At 35.6% G+C, this 15,504-nt stretch overlaps 1 pseudogene; it reads left to right on the top strand.

Moving 5' to 3' along the window:
* Positions 1 to 526: 526 nt before the first annotated feature.
* Positions 527 to 14,211, top strand: LOC131758171 (peroxiredoxin-4 pseudogene; annotated as a pseudogene).
* The last annotated feature ends 1,293 nt before the right edge of the window (positions 14,212 to 15,504 follow it).

Here is a 15,504-nt window from a genome sequence, read left to right as displayed (position 1 = left end):
CTCTCAGGGATAGACATTGATTTAACTGGCATTGGTCATTCATTGGGCCTATCACTTTATTTATTTTTTGCGGTACGCGGGCCTCTCACTGTTGTGGCCTCTCGCGTTGCGGAGCACAGGCTCCGGACGTGCAGGCTCAGCAGCCATGGCTCACGGGCCTAGCTGCTCTGCGGCATGTGGGATCCTCCCAAACCCGGGCACGAATCCGCGTCCCCTGCCGACAGGCGGACTCTCAACCACTGTGCCACCAGGGAAGCCCCAGGCCTATCACTTTAGATGGGAGGATAAGCACTATGATCAACCCTCTGTGGGTGGAGGGGTGGAGGCACTACTACTGTGGAGTACTGTGATTGACAGCTATATGACAAATCATAGAGTTGCACTGGGTGAAGTATCAAGTCCCTAAAGGTTAGGAGAAAGGTAAGTATTGTAATGTTACAAACAGAGGTATGGTTTGAGTGACGATTTACTCCAACCCCTCATCAAGGATGGGCTCTAATTTTTCCAACCTAATGCACCGGATAGCATGCCTTGGACAAGAAGGGTTGGTCGGGATGAACAGGTCACCCAATCAGACCAGTATGGTACAATGGAAATTCTTCTGAGGGTTTGAGGATGTTGGCAATACTCTCCTCCACTGAACTTGAACCTGAAAATTTGTAATGGGAGTAGCTGTCATCTTGCCACCACATGTAAAGCCAATACGCCGATGAGACTTGAACAAGAGGAGAGAAAAAAACTAGATCTTGGTGACACTTTTTGAGCTCAAGGAGACCAAACTTGAAGCCAGTTCTACCACTGAATTAATTAACAGAGCCAATAAACGTTTTTGCTTATATCCATTTGGGGGTATTTTCTGTCACTTGTGTCAGAGATATCCTGATGCAAGTATACTATTAACAAAAGAAGAGGGAAACAAATACTTGGTGTTCCTGAAACACACACACACACACACACACACACACACACACACACACACACATCAATGGAGAGTTTTCATCACTATGAGGAGAAAACAAGATCAAATCAAACACAAAATAAGCTTATCTTGATGGTGAATCACTGTAACTCAATTATGCTTCAAATCACTTGACAGAATCCATATTGATCTTAGTGTCTGGGGTGGGGCCATTTTTATAAATGAGGAGAAAAAAGCACGAGTTTTGAGAACAGGGAACAAAACATGGGATAAAACAATCATTTTGACTTGAGAACTGAATAATTATTACACTCCTAAATTTATATGAGCCAAGGGAACTTATGTAGAAGACCTTCAAGAGATGCATACCTTCCTTAACCTATTAGCACCCATCAATTTGAACAAGAATTGAAATTAGGTCTCAAGGAGTACATTGACTGGTGAACTTCCAAATTTACCTTCATTTCTGTCATTTTATTAACATCTCTAAAAGAGAGACACTAACTTATGGTTTGAACAGTTAACAGATATTGGTCATTTACTGTTCTCAAGCCTTAATAAGATATGAAGGCTGACATTTTGTAAATAATAAATGGCTGACTTACTACATCTCTCTGAGATGGTCGCTTAATATCTCTCTATTTCCATTTTCATCTGTAAATGGTGTTAATTATACTTTCCTACCTCCCATAAGAGCTATGTTAATTATTGTTGGTAAAGCACTTAGGTTCTCATGGATAAGGGAGACTGTGTAAGGGCAATGTATTATCATCATCATTATCATTGTCCTGGGCAGCTGCTCATTAATGACTGCATTTCGAGTAAAAAACCCACGAAAGGTTTAATTGATATGAGACAGAAATTGGTCAACCTTAGCCACATTCACTGCCAAGTTTAAGTCCAAGGAGGAAAACTTCTCTTTAATTAGATCATCTCAAATGTCATCACAAAAGGAATACAATAGTTTTCAAGTGTTTTAACAATTCAGCATTCATTCATTTAGTGAACATTTATTGAATATGTCTGTTATGTGCCAGGCTCTGTCCTAGGTTCTGAGCATATAGTGCTGAAGAAAAAAAAATTGTCTTTGGGCTTCCCTGGTGGCACAGTGGTTGAGAGTCCGCCTGCGGATGCAGGGGACGCATATTCGTGCCCCGGTCTGGGAGGATCCCACATGCCGTGGAGCGGCTGGGCCTGCGCGTCCAGAGCCTGTGCTCCGCAAAGGGAGAGGCCACAGCAGTGAGAGGCCCGCATACCACCAAAAAAACAAAAACAAACAAACAAACAAAAAATTGTCTTTGTGGAGCTTAGCCTGTAAAGTGTGTGAAGCTTAAATTCACCTGGGCTATTGTTTTTTCTCTTCTGATCCAAATCGTACTTATCTTTTAATTTCTTTATCAAGCACTCTGTCCCTAATGCCACCCTTCCATATCACATCCCAAACCACCTTTACTTTTTCCTTCTCTAGAATAACATTTAGGACATATATTCCTAAACAATAAATTGTGGCACATTATGTAAAACTTTCATGTTTGCCTACCATTTTCCCCTTAAAAGCACTGGATCCTTCAATTGCCAGAGGCACCAACTTAGCACAGTACTGTATACATAGTGTGCTCATAAATGATTCCTTAATTAAATATGCAATACCTGTTATTAATATTTTTCTTATTTACTAACTAACAAAGGGAGGCTCATATAATTCAATGAGAGTTTAGAAATGATTTCCAGGCACGTGCAGCCCTTTGTTATGAAGCCAAGAAAGACCAGCGTTTGAAAAAGTGTCAAATTTAGAAAAAAGTATTTTCTGGCTCTACTCCTTCACTGCCCACCTGCTACTGCAGGATTTCCAGGTTTAAGCACAACATTCCCTTCCAAAATCACTCCAGTCATCCTGCAGCATATTTCCTGGATATCATGACCATGTCAATTAGCAACCACAGGGCATCCAAGAATTATTTCTTCTACCCTGGCCTTTTTTGTACTGTTTCTGAGGCCTCAACTGTCTCCAGAGCTACATGAAGACACTTCATACCTACTTAAGTAGACCCTCCTTTTTTCCAAGTACTTTCAGTGCTACTTCTGCTGAGTAGCACTGTAGCTACACACTCTAGAACACTGCCAATAACAAACTAATGTTAAACTCTATCCAATGTTAGGCATTCCCAACCCAGGTGGTATGTTCAACAGGAAAGAAAAGAAATGCATGTTTCCTTTAAGAATATCTAGGAAATACTGATTTGAGTCTCTAAATGTTAAGAACTCTTGAGGCAAAACATCTCCATCAGTTTCTACATCTCCTGGTTGATTTCTCCCTTTTCTCACTTACCTTCCCAACTCTTCTCCCTGCTCCCCAGATTATATAAATAAGATCCTAGTGGCTGGTCAAGGAACACATCTGATAAATAAACATCATCATGTGAGCAGACTCAGTTCTGAACTCTAAAAATGTGGGATATGACCAAGCATATCTAATTCTTTTAAGGTAGAATTATCTTCTGAAAAGTTCCTCTATGAAAATAGTTTCCTTACAGCATCTTCATTATCTGCCCTGAAACGAGCACATCTTAGGCTTAGGCTGAAAGGGACACAGTCCTTAACATGATGACTTTTCTGTCCCCTTTAGTGTTTTATAGTGCCAAAGAACTGGGAAAGTATGATCAAGCAGTCACTCCACCACACTGGCATTTCAAATATTTGAAGATTGTGGAAAAGAAGGTAAATTTTGCTTGTGTTGCTTTTAATAAATGGAAGCAATAAAAATGTCAATTTAAACTAGCCGCATGCTATAAAGCTGCAATTAATATTATTTAAGTTAGAAATAATGATGGCTATTGGGTGAAGTTAGTTGACCTTAAAGGAAGAAATGACCAATTATTGCTCTTGTCAATTAAATTATTGCACACCTAAATTCTACCCACAAGCTTTCTCAAAGAATTATACGCAAGGAACAGCAGCAAGATGAGAATCTAATACCACCCGATACCCTTATTTTAGCACTCTGTTAAAAGCTGAGTCCAAACCCATGTTTTAGTCTTGGGATCTACTCTCTCTATCATTTTCACATCTCCTTTCCCAAATTCAAATCTTGAGATCTTGGCTCATTCCTAGTAGATGAACAGAGGAACAAGTAAAAAATAAAGAAGCAAGATGGCTAGGTTCAATCTCAGCAATGACAACTTTTGGAACAAGTCACTTAACTTCTCTGTGCCTCATTTTTCTCATCTGTGAAATGGGAATAATAATCATATCCACTTCATACTAGAGTTGTAATTAATGTATTAATGTTAAATACTTCAATAATGCATGATAAATAGTAAGCACTCAAATATTAGTTATAATAATGATCATTATCATCATTACCATCATGACACCTTCATCACTACATACTCAACACTACACTACAGTCCCCAGTCCCACCTAATTGCTTATTCACACATAAAGGGGAAGGAAGCAAAAGAGAAAGACCCTTACTGGTTTTCTTGACCCACTTGGACACTGTAGCTCACATGAAGTAGAAGTGAGTAATCAGATGATGTGATCTCTCACTTAGGCACAGTATCCACTCCAATGTTGCCCAGTTAATTATTGTGAACTTGAACTAACAAACTGGCATGAACTTCTCCTTTAAAGAAAATAACACAACCTAGTCAAGCAGAGGAGTGTCTGGGTATGAGGAGGAACTGGGGAATAATCCTCTTCTGCTAGTATTAAGTTAAATGTGGCTTTTGGTCACAATGTGGAAGAACTATTTGTTATTGTGGGTAGTGGTTATATAGCAGTAGACCATCATTAGGCTAGGTATTTTTCTTAACACCTATACATTTTACAAATATAGCTGTTTGAAAATGAGGCATAAGAAAAAATATTCAATAATATTTACCCTGGGATATAAAATCTTTTTTTTTTAAAGCCAGTAGGATACCATCAAGAATTGACATCTAGTACATCGATAAAAATAAATGTATTATTATGGAAATCTATGGCTAAAGATTATTTTCTGCTAGTATACAATGTTAAAAACCTTTCATTATCAACTTGTATATTGAAACAACTTGACATCCTATATTTGATCTGGTAAAGCCTTCTCTCTTTCTCAAAGATATATGTGACATTCTTTTTTTAAGTTAAATTAAGGTAAGTTTCTTCAAACCATCTTTTAAGAAACTTGAAAATACCTCCAGGGAAAGAGACAATTTGGAAGAAAAGGATGCCACCGACATACAAAATTTTAAAAAAGGCCAAGTGTGCTTTTCTCCTTCAAGCTTGCCACTTCCTGTTTCAGCATTCACTCTCTTTTCTCTTACTTTCTGTATCTGGACCACCATCTTTCCCTCTTAGAGAGACCAATATGAACCACTGTTATAACTAATTACTATTTCTTGTAAGACTTTAACTTACATAAAATGATATGCTTTTTATAAATTATTTTAAAGGTTAGAATTTCAGGCCAAAAGAAACATATTTAGAAGATTATATGCATTTGGTGATTATCCCTTCATAAATTTTAGGTAACTGCTAAAGACAATCAAATGTACATATTGCATATGGACACTAAGATTTATCATCATCTTAGTATTGTGCAACCGGGTAAAGGGCAATTCATGGTAATTACCCTCTCTTGCAGATGTGTCTTACCAACCCAACCAGGTTGTAGAGTTTGTTTTATATAATTTTCCATAATTCCAATAGTAGGTACCATGGTTGAGTATGTGTAATAGGGAGTAGTGGTAACCATGATGGAAAACAAAGATGAAATTAGCTCAAAGTACAACAAATGAAATTTGAATAAATAAGAGCTATTGTCATAAGAATTGCTGAGTGTTGCAAAAGGTCACAAAATAAATTGGTAGGGGTGTTTATAGAAGGAACACTTTAAAATTATGATAACCCAGTATTCCTCTACGTTATTTTCTAATATACCAACTTTAGAGTTTTGTCATAGCTAAGAATGCATTTCATATTTTTTAAATCAAATGACTTAAAATAAGTTCAGCTTTCAAAAGGAACTGATAAATTAATACCTTAAATGGAAAACCAGCATCATTAGGCATAAATGGAAGGTAACAAAAGTAAGTATGGTAAAAGAATCAATGTTATTAATTTTTCCACTTTATTTACTTAATTCAAGGACCATCACTGATAATTACACTAATATCATTGTGTGCTGACTTTACAATGTAAAATTTGAGATGTGTTTCCACTGCGCCTGAGTCTTTATTGTAAAACACTAGATAATCTTGGTCAAGTTTCTCAAGAAACAACTCTTAGAAGCTCTTCTGAAACTTGCTTTGTTGTATCTGAGCACTTACTATTAACCATGATGTAGCCATTTCTCCTTCAGGAAAGTGATAGCACAGGTTCCCTGGTGATATGCTATAGACTGAATGTTTTTGTCCTCCCAAATCATATGTTAAAGCCCTAATACCCAATGTGATGGTATAATATTAGGAGGTAGGGTCTATGGGAGTTAATTAGGTTTAAATGAGGTCATGAGGGTAGAGCCCCATGATGGGATTAGTGCCCTTATAAAAAGAGCCACCTTATTTTCCTCTCTCCCCCTTTTTTCCCCCTGCTCCATTCAAAGATAGGGCAAGAGGGTAGCTGTCTGCAAACCACGTAAAGGACCCTCATCAGGAATTGAATCAGCTGGCACCTTGATCTGGGACTTCCCAGCACAGCCTCCAGAACTGTGAGAAATAAATTTTTGTTGTTAAGTCACTCAAATATTTCATTCTAATAGTCTAGAGCTAAGATATGGTATTAAAGAAATCTTCCACAAAGGAAATCCAAGGTCCCATCTCTATGATGAAATTCAGAGAATGAAACAATCTTAGGAATTGTTTCCAAAAAATCACATAGAAGAACCATCTTCTGAATGACAAATACTTTCTTTAAAAGTCTATTCTGCAGACAGAAGGCTGTTAGACCACCAAAATAGCTACCCTTTAACTTTCTTAATGAATCTTCTTCATTTTATTTACGATTAAGGTTTTAGGCAAATATTTATCTGCCTCAAATAAGCAGGTCAATTTTTAATTAATTATTGGAGGTGCACTACAGCTGCTATAAGCAAACCTATTCCGTCCTCCAGGGAATAGACATATTTTTCAATGAATATCTTTATAAAAGTATCTAGATTATCTGAAGCATAAGTCTTTGGCCTGAAAAAATTTTAAAAGACATGAAAATTTCCTTTATCATTTTTGGATGTGTGTAGAAAAAATGCAAGCAATAATTCTGAACTAATACTGTATATTACATCATTCATTTATTCAAAATTACATAGTAAATGCTTTCTATGTGTTAAGAACTACACTATGGGCCCAGGTTAGATAATTGGTGTACAATATTAAACCTATGTGATATATTACAACACAGAATAGTGTAATAATTCAATTGCTATTTGTGGAAAATAGAATATCTCATTTTTGCCTCATCTAAAGAGCCCATGTGTTATATATATATTTTTTAATCAAATGCATCATAGGCAAAAACTCTCAGTATTTCTAAGGCAGGGGAAAAGTAAAAGAAAAAGAGGCAGCTAAAAGAAATGGAGCATAAAGTGAAGAAGGGTCTTTGGAAAATTCAGTTCACAAAAAGCTTTCATGGTATGTAATTTATTCATGGCTCCTGCTGGACTGAGTTAATAGCATCGGCCTATTCTCTCGGTTGTAGTAGTCATCTCCTAAAATGTCTCAGCACATATCCTGAGACAGGAGGCCTTGATGTTCAACCACAAAATTATTCCCCCAAAACAATATTCTGTATACCAAGAGGCTATAAAACAGGCAAACAGATGTGTCTGAGGCCAGCAGACCTCAGGGATTGCTTTTCTGCTGCTGAAATTCACTGGGCCCCCAGAATTCATCACAATGTTCCTCATCCACTCAATGTCTTCTTCTCTTTTATGTATTTATTTAGAATATATGTGAAAAAGAAAAGCCAGAGCAATTATTTGATTATGCAAAGAGAAAAAGACTCCACAACATAAAAGATAAGAGAATGAACTTTACATTTTCTGAATTTCTTACATATCATCATGTGTTCAAAACAGTATATACTCTAATGATATTTGAGGAACTTTAAAACATTATACCTACACTTATATTATTTCTTTGTATAACATTTGTTAAGTGCTTCCAGTTCATGATTTTATTTAGTCCTTGAAGCAACCCAAGTTCATTCTTAACTTGCGGTAAGAAGTATTTTTATTCCTAATTTTTAGCAGAGATAAAATATCAGGAATATTTTAGAATATTATTAATTGGTAGTTAGTGGATCTGAATTGAACCCAAGTTGCCTAAATTTCAGTCTAGGCGTCTATTTCTGGCCGTTCCTCTCTGACACTTGCAGTATGATTCAATATTGAATAGAAATTAGAGAAGTGGATGAACCAATAACTGAAAAATCTCTCATTAACTGAGCTCAGTTATGTTGACTGTGTCCACTTTGCAGAAGATGTAAGAATGGCACCACCACTCAGATAGAAAATGGGAGGCCTAGCTTTAAAGCAGTAAGAAGCTATCTGACACAGTCTGGAAGAGTCTATGAAAATAAAGTGAACAAACTTCATAGAGACCACATGATGCCTACAGAAGCCATGTTCTAGATCAATCAATGAGAGCTCCTAGTAAAAATGCTAACTCAGCCAAAATGGGAATCATCCTTGGAACTGGTTATTGAATACAACTAGCAAAAATAAATTACTCAGAGCAGAGGAAATTTAACTGTGCACAGGATATTTATGAGACCAAAGGCAAAGACATATTAAAGAGCAGTAAAGGAAGCATCATACAAGATGGGCTGAAACCTACAAAGTCGTTTATGCAGTCAGTAGAAAAGTGTCTTCCTCACTCACAGAAGCCCCAGAAATCAAAAACAGACTTTCAGGGACAGATGGGCCAAGTCAAGAATAGACCTCCAGGGATGGTTATAGTCTTAAAGTGCAATATTCAGGATTAGATTAGAAAGTAGGGCCTGGAGAGAGCTGAGACTTTTACCAAATTAAAAAAATACTTGCTTAGTAACTCTACTTGGCACTAGGAGTTTATTTCTTTAGCATTTAAATCAATTCAGAAATCGTCTATCCACGGCTTTTTTTTAATGGTTGCAACAATATACATATTACATTCACAACTTTAGTGGTTTTACTCTTTTATTTCAGTATTAATAAGTATGCCCAATTAATAAAATTGTCCAAGTTGATCTCTATTATAGGAAGCTAACTGCTGTGATGAATAGTCTCCAAAATATACAGTGACTCAGTCATGATGGAAGTTTAATTTTTGCTCACATTAACAATCCAAAGAAGTGTTCCTGGAAAACACTGGGTTCCTTTCAATAAGTGGTTCAGGGATCCAGGCTCCTTCTGGTTTGTGCTGAAATCCCCTAGGGGTCTCTCAACATTTGCATTTAGCGAGCTGAAGGGGAAAGAGAGTGAAGAGAAGGCACATTACCTTCACAAAGGCTTGATCTGGAAATGCACACATCTCTACTACTCAGAGTTTTAGCTAGAAGCCAGTCACATGGCCACACCTGACAGTAAATGAGATTGGGAAATATTATGCACCTATGTCCCCAAAGAGAAGCAATGAGAAGAACATGGATTTGAGTGAATTTTGTAGAAGTTTTTGTCAAAGTATCTTCTTCCATTACATACATGGATGCCTGGTGAGCTCTAAAAGTGGTAGTAGCAACGATAAAAGACTGAAGTACATTTAAAACAAGGGACAACCAAACAAGCTTGAAGTGCAATATAGTAAGTACCAACCAAAGCAACAGAGCTAAACAGACTTCTAATGCCTAAAACACAGCCACAGCCTGAACCTCTTTCTTTATTCTAATATATAAATACTTGCCCTTGTTCTCTCATATGCTGTATTTCAATATCTACAGATAGGGACATTCATGGATAAACTGTTTCTTTGGGTCATGTACGTGGTGCCTTTCTGTAATTTGATATAAGGGATAAAGACAAATTGGGGAAGATATACATGTCTAGAAATAACTTGAACTAGCTGTGAAGTTTTCTAGCATTAATAGACTGGCCCTGATGTCATAATTTGGCATAAGTCAAAAAGAAAAAAAAAGAAAGATTTAAATGAGACCCACTGAGGACATGCATCTCTAGATGACAGGCAAGGTTGTAGGGTAGAGAAGGCAGGCTGCATTTGCAGGCCAGTGCCTCTGGTCTTTGAGATTGATGTAATGTTTGGAGGGAGCTAAATGAGAGGCTGTTGTGTAAACTGGGTAGGGATTTAATCCCTTGGAAGTTAGTTTGAGATTGCAATTAACATTCCCATGACATCAGTTAAGTATTTGAAGGTTAATATTTCCTAAAATTCTGCAAGCCAATTGAGGACCTTGTTCTTCTCAAGGACTTCAAAGCTGGGAAAAGAAACAGTGCCAGTAACACAGAAATTTTCCAAAATAAAGGGGGAAATGGATGTGGTTTAAGCAGAGAATGCAAAGTCAGGGGTTAGAGAATTACAGCCAGCTGAGGATGCCAGCTTCCCGTTGCACTTACACCAAGGGTTTTGAATCATTTGATCACTTGTCTCTGGACTGTGCATCTCTGGTCAGGAAGGCGAGTGTAACAGTCACAGAGAGAAATAACCCAACTGCAAATTTAGAAATCTCACTTTCAACACACAGAAAGGTACTAAAGAGATTAAGTCAGTAGCAATACCAAGTCTTTTATTTGTATACTTATTTCCTTTTATGATAGGGATAGAATTAGGCTATGATTACCAACATTAGGGGATTAGAGTAAGTTGTTTTCATTTTAATTTTCCCCTTCTCCATCCTCAAATATAAAGAATATATTTTAAAAGAAAGGTAAGTTTTATGTCCATTGAAGGGCAGCAGATAATAATTGGGGTGGTGGAGTGAGGTGATTATATCATTCCTGGAAATAGAGACACCTTCAGGTGTTCTTTTTGAATCACTTGAGATTCAAGAGTTAGATTTACCAACTTGTACTTTTCTCAGATTCATCTCACTTTAATTTCTATATGGACTTTTCTAGCCAGCTTTAGAGGAATTGGTCAAATATATACATATTACACATATATATGTATATATATATATAATACATACATACACACACAAGAATATGAATTGGAGCACAAAGAAACATTAGTAAATTGGCTCAAGAAGTTATGTGAACCTAGATCGTTCCATCCTAAAATCCTCAAAAGAATAAAAAGGGCAAAGTACCAATCTAATGAAACTGGGTTTACAAACATAACTGAATGATTTTTGTGTCAAGAAACTTTTTAAAAACACTGAAATATTCTCATTTTTCTTTAATTTTTACTTTTACTTTCCTGGAAAATCTACTCACATGAAAACCATGCAAATGAAAAGGCTCAAGACTTTGACATTATAGAATTGTAATATTTTTAAAATAAATTTCACTGCTGCAAAAGCAATTGGAATTTCCACATTCTTTAGTAAACAGTCCAAGGAATAAATTTAGCTTAATATTTAAAAATTTAAGTTTTCATTCATACATTTTGGGACATAACAGTATACAGAGCTGTGTTGTATAAGTTTGACAGACATCACTGATAACTGCATTAGGGACAATATTTCAGCCTTTTTGTTCACATTACATCAAATAAATGTTATAATTTTTCTGCTACTTTACCTTTCATAGTATTAATTCTGGATCAAAGCATAGAAATGTTACTTGCTTTTCAATTTATTTGATCTTCTCTTAAAGACTTAGGCTATTTGAATTGAAAGTGTAAATGATTCAAATGTGAGTGAGGAGAATTTCTGTTACTTAAAATACAAATCCAAATGGTAAAATAGCATGCCTTATATCATAAGCAGATCTAAATAGATGGAAAAATACAAAATGTCAATATATTCAAAACTTGGTTTTAAATTTTCATTTCCATTTGGTTTGAATATTTTATTGTTGCAGAATAAACTCTGACTTTCTCAAGATATTTTAATCATCTAGTAAAAACATTAGTGTTCTATACCTTTAAGTTACCTAATTTTAGAATAAAGAATCTTTAACTCCCTCTCCCATTTATTGTGGTCATCTGTACATTTCAATATTGGCAATAACAGAAAGTTTCTCTATTATAGTACAGTAACAACATTTGAATAAAAAGCTTGCATTAATTTTGTAACATTTTTCTTCTTGACTTTCAACTCATGGAAGCATAACATCTTTTGACTGTATAATTGGGTTTTTGTGTGAAAAACAAAGTTTTTGAACTGGCACTAGAGAATAAATTTAATTAAAGACACAACTCCTGTAATGACCACAACATCTGTGCCATGGCTAAATAGTTCTTACTGCTTACATTTCTATGACCTTTATTTGAGAATCTATGTAAGCTTCATTTAGCTCATGATATTGGACAGTTATTTGCAATTCTGAAATCTACTGAAGCAATTTGATAACTATATACAGTCCATGTAAAGTTAATTATGACAAGTAACTAGAAATTTTAAAATTCAACTTTAACAAATTACATGTAATAAAAATAAAACTCGAGGTAAGGAAAATTTGTTAAAATAATCTGATCTAGAGAAGCTTTATATAGTTAAAAATCATCTTCCCATAAAATTATTACTGGAGAATCATAAAGTTTTTGGATTGAGAATTATATCTTCCTTCTTTCATCTTTATAATGGAGGAGAAAGAGGTGTTAACATGTGAATATAGACATGAACATATATTTAATAAGGGAGGAAATTCCTATACTCCAAAAAAAGTCAAATAATGATTAAACTGGGAAAAAGAAAAAAATGTAATGTAGGATTTTTGTTTTGGGGAAAAAGAGGTGCGTGTTCAGAGGAGGAATATAGAAAGAAAGGTCCTATTTCTAAGGAGAGAAATTAATCAGAGAACCTGGTGAGAGAAGAGGGAAATGGGGAAGTAGATTTTATTTTATATCTTCTATACTCTGTATTTTAAATTTTTTACAATGCCTATAAATTCTGTTTTCAGTGTTAGAAGAGTATTTTCAGTGTAGTATTTGAGAGCTGATATTTTTAGAATATATCCTAAAAAAGCAGTCAATAAATGGGTAATTTATTGAGAAAGTGTAGGAACACATAAGCATGGACACATGTATATCAACATAGCTAAAGCCATAACATAAACAATGGAATGTAAAAAACTTAGCCAAGCCAAAACACAATAAATTACCTTCTTAACAACTCTAAAAGAGGGACAAAGCAGAAAAACATTTATCTATTCAGCACTGCCCAAGTCAGAGAGACACTATAGAATTCAGCTGAAAAGAAAGAATTTATTTAACAACCAAAACCTACTAGAGTATAAGCTTTGTGAAGGTTAGGGACTTCAAACTACTTTTTTCATTGCCATATCTTTAGCCCAGAAAAGAGTGCCTGTTATTAAGTAGATGCTCAGAAAATATTTATCAAATGAATGAATGAATAGGATTTACACTTGGGGCACAGAAGTACAGATGTCCAGGATGAAATATTTCTCTTGATATGCTAACTGACCTTGATCCCATGCCATGTCTAAGAAACCTTACCACTAGTGAGCCATTCTTCCAGGCAAAAGTGGTATGTGTAGCCACTAGATAGTTACAGCCTCCATTACAAGTTATGTAGTTGTCATTTCATTTAATTACTCAATAATTCAAAATATGTTCTCCCTAACCTCAGGGAAGCCTCCCTGGTATTGGTATTTGGCCACTCCATACACATCAGCAAAGCCAAGATCTCAAAGCCAGAACCTTATTGAGAAAGAAGAGCTCATGTGAACTGATTATTGTGTACAACCCTGGAATTTTTTCTTTTACTTACTTGATTTCACATTTTATGTCCAAATGAAATTATTATTTTTTGTGATAGAATTGAATGATTCAGATATATAAATAAGAAAATGATGGCGTGTTCTCTTGATTCACAGGATGCTCATTTGACTTGCATCATCCTTTCTCAAAACAAAGACTTGGAACAATGATGATTACACTTCCTTCAGATCTCACATAACAGACTTCAAAGGATTATCTAGACTATTCAGGCCATACTCTTAGAGGTCACTTCAATATTGAGGATAAAGGAATCCTAAGACAGATGATAATGAATGGGCTTTCTGTTGATAGGTCACTTAAATACTACTTTTGGTCCAAGCATCCCAGAATACCAACAAATGTGGAAAAGTCTGACCTGCCAGTTGGAAACTCAGCAATTAAACGATAATCCCAGATATAACTAAAAAAGTGAATCATTTTGATATACTAAATTGGAAAGTACTTCTTCAGGTCATGCTATGCTGTCTGATTTAGAGGTCTTCAATAAAGTTCAAATTTACACATTAAAATTAATTAAAGTACTATAAATAAGTAATGTTCTTGCAAGTCCTCAAATACACCAGGTTGACCCTGACTCAAAGCTTTGCATTTACTGTTCCCACTGCCTGGGATAATTTTCCTCCAGAGTTTCATAGCTCACCCTCTTGCTTTGCTTAATTTCATCTGCTCATTGAAGATTTCCCTAGGTATCCTCTTTATAAAAGAAACACTACACACACTCTCTCCCTGTTTAACTTGCCCTGTCATACTTTCCTCCACAGATCTAATCACCATGTAACATTCCTATGAAACTTTTCCTAAGCTGAATTGGCATAAAATGAAGAAGCAATTACTTTAGGACACATCTTGCTAACAGATGCACAAAATCAATCAAGATAAAGCACAGATGCTCACACAGTTCAAAGCTATGGCAGCTTGATGCCCAGTCTAGTTCCCAGGAAGGCACTTGGCAGTGCCTCTCTCTCTCTTCATAAGGTGTGTGCTGCCTCTATAAGGGCTCAATGCAAAACAAATGCTGAATGCTATCTTTGCTTTTCACTTTTTGGAAAAATGAAAATTCTCTTTGGATTTCTTTCCATTAGTGAAAACAGGTACTAATGTAGGTTTTTTGCAAAAGCGAAGTGGTGTAAAGCAAACTTTCAAAAGTGGGGGAGACTTATATTTTATATTTGCATTATTTTACTGTCTACCTCCCCTACTAGAATGGGTTTTCATGAGGGCTGGAATTTTTGTCTGCTTTGTACTTTGCTGCGTCCTTAGCACCTAGACCCATACCTAGTACATAGCAAGCACTCTCCAATATTATTTAATGAATGAGTGAGGGTTGTCCCTTGAGAACCTGACTGCTTCCAAATGCAACAACTGTATCCCTTGTCTAGATTTGTAATGGCAAGGTCAAAGCCAAAGCCTTGGACTACAGAAATGACCCCAAAGTACTACCAATTTGTGAAGCACCTCTGGGATGTCAGATGTCTTCCTTACATAAAATTTCTCAGTTTCTTAGCTTTATCAAATTATATGGTACTTATATGAATCCAACACATTTAAATGGGTTTTAAAATGTTAGTTTGCTGTTAGTCTTGATAATTAAGAAATATTCCCATATTTTTATTACTTGTGAAAATCTATTTCCACTTTTGTAAAACATGATAGAAGTGTTTTTGAAGCTCAAATAAAATATAGACAACAGTGCTTCAAAATTATAAGAATGTATCTTTCAACATTGTTATTTTAACACATTTATTGGAGAAAAATTTCATAAATCCT

The sequence above is a fragment of the Kogia breviceps genome, chromosome 6 (assembly GCF_026419965.1).
Source record: "Kogia breviceps isolate mKogBre1 chromosome 6, mKogBre1 haplotype 1, whole genome shotgun sequence".
Lineage (NCBI taxonomy): Eukaryota > Metazoa > Chordata > Mammalia > Artiodactyla > Physeteridae > Kogia > Kogia breviceps.
Note: the sequence above shows the minus strand (reverse complement) of the source record. Positions and strands in the feature narration are given on the sequence as shown.